The sequence below is a fragment of the Rhinopithecus roxellana genome, chromosome 4 (genome assembly GCF_007565055.1).
Source record: "Rhinopithecus roxellana isolate Shanxi Qingling chromosome 4, ASM756505v1, whole genome shotgun sequence".
NCBI lineage: Eukaryota > Metazoa > Chordata > Mammalia > Primates > Cercopithecidae > Rhinopithecus > Rhinopithecus roxellana.
The window spans coordinates 16,963,510-16,976,070 of NC_044552.1; the positions used below are offsets into that span (position 1 = coordinate 16,963,510).

The following is a 12,561-nucleotide window of genomic DNA, read 5'->3' on the forward strand; positions in this document are numbered from 1 at the left end:
GTATAGGGCTTACAACCATCTGGCTTGCCAGGAACATTGGGTTATGTGAGAAGAGCAGCCTGTGAGAAGGGGAATAGGCCTGGGACGAAATCATGGAGGGCCGTGGTTGGTGGGCTCAGAATTTGGACTGACATAGCATTTTTAGCTATTGAAATAGAACAGAGCTGGGCTTTAGGGGCAGTAACCTGCCAGCAGGGTGTCAGATGGATTAAAGGGAAGAGCTATTTGGCAGCAAAAGCCCTTGTCAGAGGTGACTGTGGCGGTCCAGGTGAGCACAATGTGGACGTGGTGTGGAGGTGCTGTCTCCTCCTTCCCGCCAGCCAAGTTAGTGATCACACACACATTCTGACTCGCAGCCTCCCACCTTGTTGGGAAACATTTGCTTAACTGCTGAGTTAGGTGAGGTGCAAATCTGTGTGTGTGCATTTTCTGCAACTTCCAGCAGCCACTTGTAGGAGAAGAGTCCAGATTTCAGTCAGCTCATTTATCAACTCATATCTAATTAGGTTGGTGCAAAAATAATTGCGGTATTTTTTGTGCAAAAGTAATTACAGTTTTTATCATTAAAAATAATGGCCAAAACCACAATTGCTTTTGCACCAATCTCTAGAACTGGAGGGAGAGATGGAGCCCCTAGGAAAGAAGAGCCCCCAGCTCCGCATGTGTCTGCCAGCCCCAGCTGTGCACGCAGCAGGGCATGGGTGTGATACACGCACTGTGATCCGTCGAGTCCCCTGTGGGGGATGTGAGAGCCTCACTAAGAGCTCACTGAGGCTTTGTCCCCACCTGATACATGGAACGAGAGGAATTCACCACTGAGATGGCTGAGACTCAGGGAGGATGCTGGCACTAAATTCCTGGTGCAGGACTTGGCTGAGAACTAGTGTTCTGTAGTGTTAGAGTCCTCATGGCCTTGTCCACATGGGCAGAAATTCAAAGGCAGACACTGTGTGAGACAAGCCCTGTCAAAAACAAGATGGCCCAAGAACAAGATGGCACCAGAGCAAGACGGCATGGGTGTTAGAAGGTCTCAGAGCCTCCGCCACTGCAGAGGATGCACTGTTTCGCTTGGGTTTAGAGGAAGACCACTTATTGCTCCCACCTGCTAGTGTTTTCCTCAATCACAGACCTGTTTCTTGAAAACCCCTTTCCAGTTGCTGGCCTGATCTGACCCTTTGCTTCATTAGCTGGTGCCATTATGCTGAATAGAACATGAAAGGACTTTCTGGTTTGGTAGAGGAGGAGGAAGCTAATTTTAACTGCTGTATGTTCTATCAACTTCAACTTTTGTTTTTATTGTAATCTCCATTTTTACAAAAATCCAGAAGTAATCCTAGGGACTTGTATTCTCCAAAGGCAAGGTGGCGAGAGGCCCGGAGAGCCCCTGGTGTGGAAATCACAATTTGCTTTTGCTACCAACTAACTCTGTGACCTTATTTTCCCCTTGAATAAAATGAGCAGGTTGGACAAGGATCAGCAGCTGCAGACTGGCAGTGTGCAGTCAGACCCTGACCCTGCTCATGTTCTGTGTGACCTAGACAGTGTTTTGTTTTCTAATTGAATTTAAAGGCCTTTAAACTGGGCAAGCACCAGGCGATGTGCCACAGGCTCCGCCCCAGCACCCGGCGGGCTTCACACGTTCCTTATCTGCCTGGCATTTGACTCTGCCAACCCTGGTGGGTGTTCTCTGAGTTTCCTTTCGTCTGAAATAGGCTGAGAAATTTTGAATTTCTTTGCAACTTCAGGTTTCTTGTGCTTCTGCCTGCCTTGCCCTTTGGGTGTTGGAAGAAGTCTTTTATTCATTGGGAAAAAAAAAGTTACATGTCTGTTATTGATTAAAAAGCCAACATCTAGGCTGGGCACAGTGGCCTGTAATCCCAGCACTTTGGGAGGCCGAGGCAGGTGGATCACTTGAGGTCAGGAGTTCAAGACCAGCCTGGCCAACATGGTGAAACCTCATCTTTACTAAAAATACAAAAGTTAGCTGGGCACAGTGGAAGGTGCCTGTAATCCTAGCCACTCAAGAAGCTAAGGCAGAAGAATAGCTTGAACCTAGTAGGCGGAGGTTGCAGTGAGCCAAGATCACGCCGTTGCACTCCAGCCTGGACAACAAGAATGAAACTCCATCTCAAAAAAAAAAAAAAAAAAAGCCAACATCCAGTTACCCCAAGGCCAGTAGGCCAATAGGCGTTATAAGCTCTAAAGCAGCTTTGCTTTGTTTTATTTTTAATATGCTAATGCTACAATGGAAAAATTAATTATGGGATCTCAGGGCTGAGATGTATAAAACTCTGCAGTGTTCAGAACACTGCATTTCAAACGGTGTTCCCTGAAGCGGCAACATCACCATTCCCAACCTCATCCGTTTATGGGGAGAATTCGGTGGCTAATATTTGCAAAGTACACTGCAGCAGTTCTTCAGTGGGGCCAGTGTCAGAATTACTGCACAGGTTGTTGACACAGATTGCTGGACCCAACCTCAGTTTCTGATACAGTAGGACTAAGAATGGCCCTGACTCGGTGTTTCTGAAATGGTGGCCCCAGGTGAGGCTGCTGCCGCAGGTCTGGGGCCAGACTTGCAAACCACTGTCCGGGAGGCGCTCTCCTCTGTGTGATCGCAACATGGTGAAGCAAGAGAGCAGGGATTACCGTTTTTTATAGCGTGGTCAGGGCGAAGTTTCCAGGCAAGATCGCACTTAGGCAGAGACCTGAGAAAAGGAGGAGGGAGATATGCAACTCTCTGGGGAGGACAGACAGGGAGTGCACAGCCCAGAAGGGGGATGTGCTCACTGGGTTAGAGGAGCGGCAGGGAGGCCAGTGTGGCTGAAGTGGAGTGATGAGGCGGGGAGGGGCAGGTGATGTGGTCTGAGGGATGTGGGAGGGGTAGAAATCATGTGGGTCATTGTGAAAGACTTTGCTTTCACTCTGAGTGCAACGGGAGCCCTTGGAGGGGGACGTGTGGTGTGAAATTATCCATCACCCACAGTGATTGTGATTTTATGGCGCTGCCTCTTCCAAACTGACCATATTTCAGGGCAAAGAGCTGGCCCTTGTTGCTGAATACAAGTTCTTCCTTCCCAAGTAATTCAAGGTGAAAACAGTGCACCGTGAAGGATGGAATTCGAAAATCAAATCACCATTTTGCACTCCGTAATGAAACCTTTAGGGAAAATGTTGGCGAACAACTCTAGGACGCGAGACTGAGGCACCGCCACTTTGCGCCGTGGATCAGTGGTGGCGCCATTGCCAGTAGGTGACCTCCTGCAGGGCAGCACCGTGATGCACAGGCACCAGCTGCAACACGCTCTTCCAAAAACCTGAACCTGGGTCTCACCAGACGTTAGGTGGAACTTCCAGTGTAGAGAGTAAAACAGGGCATGAAGGGACACGTGAACGACATCATGGGAAGGTCACATAAAACCAGTGGTTTCTTCAAGTGCCATGGGGAAAGAGGGTGGGGGGAGGTCTGCTCTAGGTTGAAGGAGAATCAAGATATGTAATATGTGGATCTTGTTTGGATCCTGATTTAAAAAGAAAAACTGTAAAGAGACTGTTTTAAAGTAATTGAGTAGGTTGGACACAGACTACATATTGAATAATATTAAAGAATAACTGTTAATTTTGTTAGATGTGAAATGTCTTTTTTAGGAGAGACATATTTGTATTTAAAAGTAAAATGACATGATTTCAGGAATCTGATGTAAAATATTACAGGGAAGAGAGAGAAAAGGGCAGAAGAACCACAAGGGCAAAATATCCAAAATATTCATGACATGATTCTCTCTTCTTTGTGAATGTATGAACATTCAAAAGAAAAGTGTTTTTAAATCCAGATGCAAGAAAAGATGGGAAAATGAGAGAAGAGAAAAGGAAGACTTACTTAGAAAGACTAAGTTGCTAATAATTCTTCTCTATTTAGGAGTATTATGCCAAAGAGTGAAATGTGTTTACTATCACTAGATGTCACACAGTCATGATGCTATGGACTGGTATTGAGGTGTATTCTGCTTGCCATACGCCCAGCCCTTCATTCCCTGATGCTCGCCAAGCTCATAAAATAATGACGATGATGATGGCACTGACGATGAGAAATAAAAGTCAGATAATCTTCCCTGCCCTTCAACAGCCGGGGAACTAAGAGCAGGCTGTTATGGGACAGAGCTTGAAGTAATTTAGGGCTCGTCTATTTGGCCACATGCCTCAGAGGTTTCAAATCTGAAGGCCTGTGAGGCTTCCATTTGCTCAAAAGCGTGATATAATTATACAAACATGGTCACTCACGGCACGTGATTTTGATCCGTAGAATGGATAGCACCAGGAAAACTGAGGATTGGGGACTGTCACTTTGGAACTGGTTGTCGGAAAACCTGGGTGGTAAACTGCTCTCCACCTTAAAGCCACTCTGTCCCGTCTCTGCTCCTTCACTTAGCTTGCAAATGAACGACAGACCTGAAATGAAAGAATTCCAGTGGCTGGGAGGGGATTCTGATATTTGAAGTCATTCCTCTTCTTGGCTTTTTCTGCTGTTTTCAAGTACTAGGAGACTAAAAGTGTCATTAATTTAAATTCGTAAGCATGTACTGCTGAGCATCAGTCTTTGTTTTTAAACAGAGGAGGTTGCTGAGCATTTAAATCCCTATTCCTCGTTTGAGTCATTATAATGTTAGTTTTAAAGAAAAAACAGAAGGTAGTAGGAATCTGAAGGGAAACTGAACTCTGTGGCTCATGTTGGGTTTTATGGTTGATTTTCCTCAAATTATTATCCACATATGAACATGTAGAACCATGAGGTAGACTTTGATGAGTTCCCATGTAGGGTGCCAGGCCAGCTTCTACAGATTCGCTGGCCAGTCTCTTCCATGGTGACTATAATTGATTGGGGGACACAGGTAAAGTGACAACTAGAGAGGAAAAAATGTTTACGTTTATTCATGCGACAATTATCTGAGCTTCTGGTATGTGTCAGACACAGTCCTAGGCTCTGAGGAGCAGTAGTAGGCAAAAGCTAAGAAGCCCTTCCCTCCTTGGAGTTTAGATTCTGGAGGGGCACAGAGGAGGCCGTACTTGAAGGCAGCTTCTGCCTACAGAGATATGGGGTAATACAGGGGAAGCTGGCTTCAACTCCCATCTTGTTTATTTCTTAGCTGTGGGATCTTGGACCAGTCACTTAATCACCCTGAGCTTCAGGGTCCTCTCATGTAAAATGAGCATTAAAAACAATACCTACATAATGCAGTCATTGCGCAGATTAAATGAATGCATGAAAAATACCTCCCAAAGCATTTAGCTTTCAGCAAGTGAGAGCTGTTAGTTCACCTAGTACTGCAGACATGATAGGTATTCAATTGATAATTAATTCAGTATTTCTGCATTTGAGCATTTAATGCCCACGTCCGCATGTCTGGCAGACACTGGAATGTGATTTGTAAGAAATACTTAAGATATCTCTGGTTTTTAAATTTTTTCTTTCTCTAAATGGAGAAAACTACTCTTTCAGATTCTTCTGACCATTCCTTTGGGTTGGGAGGTCCTAAGTTAAGAGGAAAAAGGATGTCTTCCACGTGGAAGGGAAGATGTCGAGCTATAATAGCAACCTTTTACAGTCATACCCTCAAATGCTATTTGGGTCTCCATGACTGGCAATTTCAGGCCCTTCTGCTATAATAAGGAATTCCACAATCACATGTCCCAAAGTCTGTTTTCCGGGATTCTGGGGGCCATGCGTCCTTGCCTCTGGCAGTAATTATTGAGTGGTGTGAACTTCCAGGCCCCGTTGGGGAGCCACAGGAAGGAGGGAGGGTGCAGGGAAGAGGAGAGAGGCTGGCATGGTGGTCCGGGAGATGGTGAGGCCAGTGAGGAAGCTCCCTGCAGTTCTCCCCCTTGCCAGGGAGGGGCGCAGTCCAGGGTGATGGGGCTGTCTTCAGAGGACTCTCCAGGTGGGCATCAGCAGCCTAGGGCCGAGCCAGAACCAGGTTGGAGGAAGCCCAGCGAGGCAGGCAGCATGGCCAGCCCTCCAGTCTCTGTTGAGAAAGCTGCACCTCCTTCCTTTCCACATTTTGCCTCTGCTGGTGGAAATGGGCTTCTAGTCTATTGGATAATGGAGGAGGGTTGGGAGAGGGGAGGAGAGGGGTGGTCCACTTGTAAGGACAGCGGGTTTGGAGAAGTGGCCTCTTTGAATCCTGTGTGTTCTGGGGCTGGGCTGGGCAGTGGGATCCCCAAGCCCCCGTGTCCTAGTGGCCCAGTCGGCCTTCGCAGAGGCTTGCCCTTGGAAGAGGATGGCCAAGCCATTCAGCAGTGGCCTCTGGATGGATTTCTCATTCCGCAGGCCTGTTCCAGGAACTGTGTTTAATTTGGGAGCCTGAGCAGTGTGGGCATTTGCTGTCCTTTCCTGAGCCCGTCTCACCTCCCTCTGCCGGTGAGTTGTGCAGATTCTCCCTGTCCCGAGAGTGGCCTTGGGCCTGCGGAGAGCCCAGGGCAGCACAGCTGGGATGTCACAAGGGCTGGCTTCTCTCACAAAGGGATTTGGAGGAGGAAGGTGCCAGGGAAGTGGGTCCTCCGTCCTTGCCGGGCTCATCGGGAGCTCTTCTCTCCTGAGAGCCTTGCTGTTGCTCGACTCAGACCTCCCTGCGGCTCTGTGGCTTTCCTCAGAATTCCATGTATAAATTAGTGAGGAGTCGTGGGGGTCTGCACATGGCTTTCTGGCTGAAATGAAGCCTTGCAGAGGGAGATATGGCCTGTGGTAGGCCTGTGGCGGGTCAAAGACCCTTCCCCACAAGACACTTATCTTTCCGAGCAGCCTGGCCAGCCCTCCCTGGACAGCAGAGGCCCAGAAAGAAAAGAGCACTGTCACGCCGGGTTGGCACACTGCATTGTCTGAGTCCGTTTTGACCAAGCTTTGCCTAAAACACAGTATAGTTTAGGTCCCAGATGGAAGAGCTTGATCGCTTAGCAGGGTGGCCTGGTGTCTGTGAGGAAGCCTTCCGTGGCTTCAGTACGAGCCAGGTGCACTCGAGTGCTTCGTGAATGTTGTTTGCTCGTGACCACCCTATGGGGTAGGTACGATCGTTATCTACCTTGAATACAAGGACACAGAGGCTCAGAGCTGCTGAGTAACTTCACACCGCCCAGCAGAGGCCCAGGAGAAATCTAACCCCCACCGCTGGGCCAGAGCCAGCGCCTCATCCCGTGCCCTGCGTGGCACGCTTTGTTCCGCGGGCACGATTCTGCGAATTCCTGTCCTCTGGCTTAAGTATTGTCAGTCAACTTAATATATTCCTTTGTTCCTAGCCAACTCCAGTCCAGAAAAATCCTGTACTCTCATTTCAGAGAAGCCAGGAGCACTTAGCAATCCCAAGAAAAGGTATATTCTCCCTACGGTCACCAGCATTCAAGGGTTTCTTAAACGTATTTGAGGAAGAGTAAGTGTGTTTTACTCATTTGTGCGTTATGGGAGAGTGGGCCCTTTTTTTTTGTGCGTTATGGGAGAGTGGGCCCTTTTTTTTTTTTTAAAGATTGGCTTCAAAGGGTTTTTAAAAATTTATTTATAATTACTGAATCCAACGAACAGTTAGATCAGTGTGTGTTTGTGGGGGTTGAGGGAGGTGGGGGGAGAATGTTAAAACTTTGGTCACCCCTGGTATGTCTGGTGGGCAGATGCCTTAGCCGCTGGAGCTGGGGCCGAGCCCTGTCCAGTAGCACAGCTCAGAGCTTTGCATTTTCCCTGGGGCTCCTCCCTGGGTGCTGCAGTGTTTTGACAGACGGTCCTTTGAGCTTGGTGTTTTGACAGACGGTCCTTGTGAGGCTGGGACCTGGTCCAGGCTGGCCGGGGAAGAGAAGCAGGGACAGGATGACAGAGTGGGGAGTAAGAAAAGGAGGGAAGGGGGTGCAGCTTCGGAGATGGGCTTTGCGGGAGGCCCCGTGTGACCCTGTGTGATGTGCAGGACCCCCTGACCTCTGTCTCAGAGTTCAACCAGAGAAAAGGAAACAGCAGGAGATACCTATTTAGAGATTTTCTGTGAGGAATTGACCCACACAACTGTGAGGAGTGGCTAAGCTGACATCCATGAGGGGCCAGTGGGAGGACCAGCCATCAGGACTCCAGGGCACGGGGGCGGGCACTGCTGTCCACTGGTGGAATCTTCTTCCTCCTCAAGGAAGCCTTGGCTCTGTGTTCAGGGCTTTCAACAGATGAGATGAGACCCACCCAAATTATCTAGAAGCCCCTCCCTCAAAGTCAGCCCTCTCCCGGCAGCACCGGGGTTCGTGTTTGAGCAAATACCTGTGACTGCAGCCCCCCGCCACATGACACGTCAAGCCCCCACACCCCACTCCCTCAGGCCTTCCTCCTCCTTCACATGAAGTGACTATCCTGGGAAGTACAATGTTCTTTTCCTCCTGAAAATGTGTAAGAATCTCACAACTTCTGAAAAGCAAATCTCCCAGAGCTGTGGCCTCCTAACAATGTCACGTTTCTATCAGAGCCTCCGGGCAGCCTCTGTGCTCAGACTTAGTCGTGGTCCCTGTTGATTCACTGACCAAATGCCTCAGTTCAGTCTCAGCTATGTACTGTTTCATTCTCACAACCTTCAGTTATTTCTCTGCTCATCGACAAAGTGTGTCTAGTTGCCAAGAGTAGCTTGTAGGCATTCTTGGTTAAGGTGTTAGTGGAAAAGTAACGGTGGTTTGTTTGGTTGGTTGTTTTTCAGAGACAGGATCTCACCATGTCGAATGAGACCAAAGAGTGACTTGGCAATAATTATATTGTTATGCAGGTTGGGTATTCCTAATCAGAACATCTGAAATCTGAAATGCTCTAAACTCTGAAATTTTTTGAGCACCTAAATGACACCACAAGTAGAAAATTTCACACGTGACCTTATGTGAGGGGTCACAGTCAAAATATTGTTTCATGCACAAAATTTTTAAAAATCTCTTATAAAATTACCTTCAGGCTATGTGTATAAGATTTATATGAAACATAAATGAATTTTGTGTTTAGACTTGGGTCCCTTGTCCAAGATATCTCATTATGTATATGCAAGTATTCCAAAATCTGGAAAAATAATGCGTGAGATTATAACACATAGCACTTACGTTCTAGCACTATATGCTGTTTAGTGCTCACAATGCCCAATTTTGCAGACAACAGAACTGAGGCACAGAACTCCTAAGTGACTGAACCAAGGTTGCAGCTTCTAAGTACCAGGAGCAGGATTTGAACTTGGGCACTCTGGCTACAGAGTCCAGGCTTGTAACCACAGCAGTGGAAGTGCTACATGCTGGCCACTTGAGATAGTTCAATGTTTGAATCTTTGCTGCATCACCCAAGACATTTTCTTGTGGCCCTTAAATGTTTTACATCATCAGGGGGAGTCTTGCTGCCCATAAATGAAAATCTACTCAAAGGATTTGGGTTTGGCTCCACTGGCAAAGAAGTTGATTCTAGCAAGTACCGGGACACCGCTGCCAGCCAAGGTCTTCCACGGGCACTGTGGATGCCTGCCTGTGAGTCATCTACTCTCCACAGTAGCCAGACCCTGAAGGGACAGTTGGATTGGGGACATCATTCCCTGCCTTTCAAGCCCAAGGCCAGTGGCCCTGGCCAGGGAGCCGGAACCATCTTCAGGGTGTGGGAGCTGCTGCCCCAAATGCTTCTGCTTACAGAGCCCAGCAAAAATGATCTACCTGCAGTCCCCGTCCCTCCTGATGGATACTGGGACTCAAGGCTTAAATGTCCTCATGTGTTCTTTCTTCTCCCACTTCCAAAAAAACTGATTTGTCATCTTCCAGAGAAACTTGTGATTAATGGCAATCCTCAAGTGCCTGCAGTTTCTTAATCATTGCTTTCTTTTACAAAAACATCTTTATAGCCACCTTCAGAATATAGTTAGATTCAAGCAGTTTGGAAAGATTTTCTGGAGAGGCAAGACAAAAAAGGGAGTTAACTGCAGATGGCCACACCTGTGTCCTTCCATCAAGCCACTGTGTTTTTCCATCGCCTCGGCAGGAATGCTAAAATACCAAGTCTCTGCTGGAGTGCCCTGCATTTTTCTGCTTGACGAAATAAAGTCAAGGCTCTGCTAGGATTCCTAGCAAAAACAGAAGGAGTGGAGAGGTCAGAAAATTATTCCACTTCTTCAGCTCCTGCAGATATGTCTGCCAGGCCACACATGCTTACAGTTTGGGAGAAATACAGTGAGCCAGTGCTTCTCAAGGAGTTGTCTGGGGAGCTCATTAAAATGCAGATGCTGATTCTCTGGGTCTGGGTGGAGCCTAAGAGGCTGCATTTCTAACAAGCTCACATGTGATACCAACACAGCAGGTTCACACACTACAATTAGGCAGCAAAGAGTTAGGGGCCACATCGACCACTTAACGTATAGGAGAAGATTGAGAGAACCTTTGGAAGAAAAACTATGACCATTTAATAATTGTCATATTGACAGTCACACTAAGAGATATGCCAGCCACAGCAACTCACTTGTAGCAAGGGGAGACTGAAGCCAGACTGGCCCAGCAAGGGACCATTTTCCCTGCTCATCTGCAAACTTAGAACCTGGTCTGGGAAGTGGCCTCATGATCCCTTGTGTGACATCATATCAGTGTAATTAGGATGTGGGGTTAGACATCCCAAAGGGGGACTCTGGTAAAAGAAGTGTAGTTGCAGGTATTTTCATTGTATCATGTCACTAAATTAAAGAGAGGTATTGAAGAGAAAAACAGCAAGCAATGTATGTCTGCTGTACCAGTAAACCATTGATATGACGCCATCATGCTATTTCCACATTATCTCTTTTACTTTGTTTAAAGGCTACCTGGAAGGCCAAGTGCTGAATTTCTTTATCTGATACTAGCCCATGCTGAGCTTCCAACACTGAATTTACCATGGCTAACGTAGATTTCTGGTTTCCATAGCAGCCAGTTTACTGCTTGTGCTTAATAAATGAAAACAAGACCTACAACTGTTAGTCTTTTCTTAAAAGACCTTGTTTTCTTTATTGTTTGTAAGAGCAGAAATGCCAGATCTGGACCCTGCTAAGTAGTGATCTTTTTTTTTTTTTTGAGACGGAGTCTCGCTCTGTCGCCCAGGCTGGAGTACAGTGGCCGGATCTCAGCTCACAGCAAGCTCCGCCTCCCAGGTTCACGCCACTCTCCTGCCTCAGCCTCCCGAGTAGCTGGGACTACAGGCGCCCGCCACCTCACCTGGCTAGTTTTTTGTATGTTTTTGGTAGAGACAGGGTTTCACCATGTTAGCCAGGATGGTCTCGATCTCCTGACCTCGTGATCCGCCCGCCTTGGCCTCCCAAAGTGCTGGGATTACAGGCTTGAGGCACCGCGCCCGGCCAGTAGTGATCTTTTAAGTGAACCTGACCTATGGTACCCAAAGGAACAGCATGGCAGCAAATGGCCAGGAGTGAGCCATTTAATCTTGTTTTCCTAATTAAATGGTAGAAACCTCTTTATAAGCAATCGTCAGTGAAATCTGGTTTCTCTCTTGTTCACTGATAGCTATGATGATGATCTGTTTGCTTGTGGCTGAGCAGGAATGGAAATTCTGATGGCATTATTATTTTTTTCCAGCAGATGAGCTGCTGTAGGAATTGGCGGGCATAGCACCCTCTCCTTGTTAGGGCTGGTGATATCCTTGTAGCCAAGCATAATTCATCTGTTCTCTCTCTAGTCTGCTTCCCTTATTGCCTTCTGACCTCCTACCTCTGCTGTGGTCTCTAGACAGTCAGCAGATGAGCCGTCACAGCTGATCCATGAAGCCCACCATCTGAACAGCCTCCAACACACAGGCATAAAAGTGTTCTCTCCGAAGGGTCTGTCTTCTTCCTCCTCCTTCCTCTTCTTCTTCTTCCCCCTCTTCCTCCTTCCTCTTCTTCTTTTTACCTTATGTTTAAAAGAGCAAGCAGGCAAGAAACCTTTAGAGAATACTACATATAGCCAGAGAATAGCAAATAAACATACATGCTCTGTAGGGAAAAAAAAAAAAAAAAATATATATATATATATATATATATATAACTCAGCTGCTTTTTCTACTAGGGCTTTCATTATGGTGATTCATGTAGGAGGTCTGTATTGGCTGTCACTTGGGTACCACAGATTACAGTTTTCTGATCATCTTTTTGACTCAAGGTCAAAGTAAAAGAATAGATTCTTGCAAATAAGAGGGGCTGTGGTCCCCCCTCTATTCAGTGGGCATTTGTAGAAAATAGATACTGTTTTTGGTTTTGGAGCTACAAAGATGAATTAGACATGGGCCTTGCCCAGGGGAAGTTGTCCAATAGGGACAGAGAAAGGATGCACGACTCAACCGTGTTGCAGTGGCCCACAGAACTCCCACATGGAGAAGGGGCTTTGTGGTAGGGTCATTGCTGTATGATCTGAGTCAGCCTTATTGTTGGTTTTTGTCTTGTTTAATAGACAAACTGCGACTCAACTCAGTCTCCCTCCGTCTCACAGTGTGAGTAGGTTGCCTGGAGCTCGGACTGCTCAAGGAGCCCTGGAGTGAGAAGCAGAAGAAGGGGCGGGTGGTGCCTGTGGGTGGGAGTGAGT

General features: G+C 47.2%; 1 protein-coding gene across 2 annotated transcripts in view; it reads left to right on the forward strand.

Moving 5' to 3' along the window:
• Nucleotides 1-12,561, forward strand: part of SLC22A23 (solute carrier family 22 member 23) — a 187,695-nt gene that overhangs the window by 123,138 nt on the left and 51,996 nt on the right. The window lies entirely within an intron of this gene.